This window comes from Phocoena phocoena, chromosome 20, assembly GCF_963924675.1.
Source record: "Phocoena phocoena chromosome 20, mPhoPho1.1, whole genome shotgun sequence".
Lineage (NCBI taxonomy): Eukaryota > Metazoa > Chordata > Mammalia > Artiodactyla > Phocoenidae > Phocoena > Phocoena phocoena.
This window is the reverse complement of record NC_089238.1, coordinates 41,572,060-41,576,695: the sequence shown is the minus strand read 5'-3', so window position 1 is coordinate 41,576,695 and position 4,636 is coordinate 41,572,060. Positions and strand designations below refer to the sequence as shown.

The 4,636-nt window shown below is 42.5% G+C and overlaps 1 pseudogene; it reads right to left on the bottom strand.

Annotated features, from left to right (window-relative positions):
- Positions 1–1,813: 1,813 nt before the first annotated feature.
- On the bottom strand, positions 1,814–2,241 carry LOC136141283 (NADH dehydrogenase [ubiquinone] 1 alpha subcomplex subunit 12 pseudogene; annotated as a pseudogene).
- Positions 2,242–4,636: the final 2,395 nt, after the last annotated feature.

Genomic DNA, 4,636 nt, shown 5'->3' with positions numbered 1-4,636 from the left:
TATTGAAAGCTGCACCCCCATCACACACTACTTTCCAACTCCCTCACCCTGCTTTATTTTTTACCTTTGCACTTACCACTTTCTAATGTAATATATCTTTTTATTTATTTTTATTTTTAAAATTTATTTATTTCATTGCACTGTGTCTTAGTTGTGGCATGTGGGCCCCTTAGTTGCGGCACATAGGTTCCTTAGTTGTGGCATGCAAACTCTTAGTTGCAGCGTGCGGGATCTAGTTCCATGGCCAGGGATCGAACCTGGGCCGCCTGCACTGGGAGCGCAGAGTATTAACCACTGCGCCATCAGGCATGTCCCCTATATACAGTTTTAAAAATGTTTATTGTTCTTCCTTCCTCCTACACTGCCATCCCCACCCCTGCCATGTCAGCACAAGGAGGGCAGAGATTTTTGAGTATTTTGTTCCAGACTATGGAACAGTGCCTGGCATGTAGCAGATGCTCAATAGATATTTAACCAAGCTGCATGGTTGGCTCAGCCCATCCCAAGTTGCTCCCTTTCCTCCACTCCTCTCTCCTGATGCAAATAGGTCTTGGGGACTCTCTGGTTCTTTGCTCCCTGCCCCAAAATCTCAGGCCAACTAATCTCTGACATGGAGGTGGTGTCTGAAAGTTCCTTTCAAGCTGCACTTTGGGTTAACATTGACATTAGAAAGGCCTCACATTTGTGTTTATCATCTGCCTCTCCTGTGGGCATGCCAGGTACGCAGGAGTGACTCAGACTATCACATCCGGAGCTTCCTTCTGAGGAAGAGGCCCTGGGGTTCTTTCTGCATAAATTTCTGTGCACTAGAACTTGGGCTCATTCATTCATTCACAGCCAGATCCACGTTTCAGGGCGCTGAACAAGGTACAACTGGGGAGGTCCCCTTAAGGAAAAAAAACCTCACAAAACTTCAAGTAAAATAATTAGATACCTAAATTAGTATTTATTTAGAATAAGAAAATAAATCACTACAAACCACAAATTTAAAAAAAGTGATAAATACCACAAACATCACATTCAGAAAATATTATTTTTATTAATTGATGGTGTCAACACCTTTCTCTGATACCTTTTTTCATGCAATTTTGGCTGCAAACTCTTCAGTCATCTCTTCATATGACAATGATTTTATAATATTCCCTGTTGAGTTTCCTTCTCATTTTTGATGAGTGAAGTTTTATTCTTTTACATATATTAAAATTTTTTAATGAATTTTTATAATTAAAAAATGAGTAAAATTTTAGAGCTTCCCTAGTGGCACAGTGGCTACGAATCCGCCTGCCAATGCAGGGGACAGGGGTTCAAGCCCTGGTCCGGGAAGATCCCACATGCCGTGGAGCAACTAAGCCCGTGCGCCACAGCTACTGAGCCTGTGCTCTAGAGCCTATGAGCCACAACTACTGAGCCCACGTGCCACAACTACTGAAGCCCGCACGCCTAGAGCCTGTGCTCCACAACAAGACAAGCCACTGCAATGAGAAGCCTGCACACTGCAACGGAAGAGTAGCCCCTGCTCACCACAACTAGAGAAGGCCCACGCACAGCAACGAAGACCCAACAGTCAAAAATTAATTAATTAATTTTTTAAAATGAGTAAAATTTTAGATTGTCAAACTTGGGAAAACGCCTACCAGATTTCTTTCATATGTAAGCTGAATAATTTCAGGGCACTTTGCATTTTCTTGTGCAGTGACTAATCTTTTTCTTTTTTTTCAATCGAACAATTTTAATCAAGTTAATAGTAAGCAGTAACGGTGCAATTACACAAAAAGCCCCATATTTTACATGTTTAAGTTGTTTTTCATTGTCTTTACTTGTAAGGTATCAAAGGTGGGACCCACTCCTGAATCTTCTTTCTAGTGGTGGAATAAGGTATATATTGTTGTGGAGTGCCACTCATGTTGAATTTATGGTTTGTCCAAGTGAATGTACAGCAACAGGTGATTTTCTTGTTGGAGGATCATGAGTCATACAGTGAAGTCAATGATGCCATTCAGGGGGCACCATGCTTCCATCCACATCCCAGAATGTGTTTTTGCCATTCATTTCAGTAGTATATATAACCCACTGGCGATAGCCAAAAAACTGCTTGCTGTCTTCATAGTATTTACTTCCATTTCTGTCTTCCCCCACTGATGTACCAACCCTCACATCATTTGTCCTGAAGAAAATCTGTAGATAGCCATGGAGGCTGCCCTGGCCACTGCCCTGCTGCAGCCCACGCTTAGTGACTAATCTTTGAATTGATTATACTCATTAACCAGTTGAACACTGATGTCCCCATATGCATGTTATAAATTTTAGGTTATTTTCATCAATGTCTGTCTACTATGTCAAACAGCAAGAGATTTAAACACAGAAACTCTGATAAATTTTATTTCACCAGATCCTCATATAGAAGAGAAATGTAAGGTGTATTTGTATGTATATGCTGTGTATCAGTTAATTATTATTGTGTAACAAACTGCCCCAAAATCCAGTTCTTAAAACAACAAATATTTTATTCACTTATGTTTCTGTGGGTCAGCAATATAGACCAGGATCAGGTGGATGGTTCTTCTGCTAGGGATCAGTCATGCAGCGATAGTCATCTTGTGGCTGGACTGAGGCTGGATGGACTGAGATGGCCTCACTCTTATGTCTGGTGGTTGGTGTTGGCTCTTGGTTGTTGGGTTCCTCTCTCCATGGGGTCTCTTATCCTCAGGAAAGCTGGTTTGGGCTTTTTTTTTTTTTTTTTTTTTTTGCGGTACGCGGGCCTCTCACTGTTGTGGCCTCTCCGGTTGCAGAGCACAGGCTCCGGACGCGCAGGCTCAGCGGCCATGGCTCACGGGCCTAGCTGCTCCACGGCACGTGGGATCTTCCCGGACCGGGGCACGAACCCGTGTCCCCTGCATCGGCAGGTGGGCTCTCAACCACTGCGCCATCAGGGAAGCCCTGGGCTTCTTTATACAGCAATGGGAGAGCTTCTTTATATAATAAACGCTGAGAGCAGAAGCTGCAAGGCCTCTTGAGGTCTAGGCTTGAAACTCCCACATCATTTCTGCCACATTCTATAGGTCAGAGCAAGTCACGAGGCCAGCCCCAGACAAGAGATGGGGACAGACTCCACATCTTGAGGGAAAGAGCAACAATGTCATACTGCAAAAGGCATTTGTGCAGTGAAACGAAGAATTACTGTGAACATCTTTCCAAATGATCTACTACATATTGCGTTACTGAGTATATTCTTGACAGGAAAGCACTTCTGTTTTGGCTACACAGTGATGAGAACTAAAATTGTCTGCTTACCATTTTATACGTCTGATGAATGGAAGAATTTCCCACAGGCTAGCTTCTGCTTCTCTACATTTGAAATCTTGTTTTCTCTACCACCACATACTTCCAGTGCCAGATGCCATAGGATTTGCTCATATCGCAATAGAACCTCTGGCCTTGCGACCTTACATTACAACATTGGGCAGCTGTAGTATTTCTGGAAACCACTACTGTACCAGGAAGGCTAACACTAACTTAACTATACACGGAAGTTACTACAAACCACATAAACATATCTCAGTAAACCCAACTCAACTTCCTCTTAGTGACTATATCCCCCAGATGCCCAGGTCTATGCCAATGCCACCCAACAGGAGCAACAGTACAACAGAGGTGAAGTCAGAGTGGAAAGAAACAGAAAACTTAACCAATTACAGTTAAAATATCTTACTTTTGTAAATTTTGAAAAAAACATATGACCATGTGAACAGATCACTAGCGCCCTTTCCTGGGTCTTAGGAGGGGCTTGTGTTAGTGGGCTTGAATTTAAGCTTCATTAGTTTCTTGGTAAATACCTGTGGTAGGCAAGATAATCACCCCTCCAAAGATGTTTACATCCTAATCCCTGGAACCTGTGACTATGTTACTTTTCAAGGCAAAAGGGACTTTGCAGATGTGATGAAATTAAGGATATTAAGAAGGTAAGATTATCCTAGATTATCTGGGTCAGCCCAATGTAATCACAAGGGTCTTTATTCATGAAAGAGGGAGGGCCTGAGACGGGGAAGGAGATGTGATGATAGAAGCCATCAGAATGATGCCCTGTGAGGAAGACTCAATCAATCATTGCTGGCTTTGAGGATGGAAGGGAGTCATCATGCAAAGAATGTGGGCAGCCTCTAGAAGCCGGACAAAGTAAGGAGATGAGTTCTCCCTGACTGCTTTGCTGGCAAGAATGCAGCCCTGCCAACACCTTGCTTTTAGCCAGGCGAGACATGTTTTTTTTTGGACTTCTGATCTCCTTAACTATAAAATAATAAATTTGTTCTAAGTCACCAAGTTTGTAGTAATTTGTTACAGAAGCAACAGAAAACTAATACAATACACTTCTGCTTTCATTCATTCAGCAAAACTATATCGAATACATTCTATTTGATAGGTAATAGGCACCAGAGACCCTGGAGTGAATAACTAGATGAAGTCCCTGTCCTCATGGAGTTTATATTTTAATGGGAGAAAACACATAAAAAACAAACAAAGAAAAATGTAATATGTCAGGTGGTGTTGACTGCTGTGGAGGAGTCCAAAACAGGGTAAGAGAGCTAGAAATTGATGGAGCTTGGGGTTTGGGTGGGGATGGAGTAGTGGGCTCTAGATG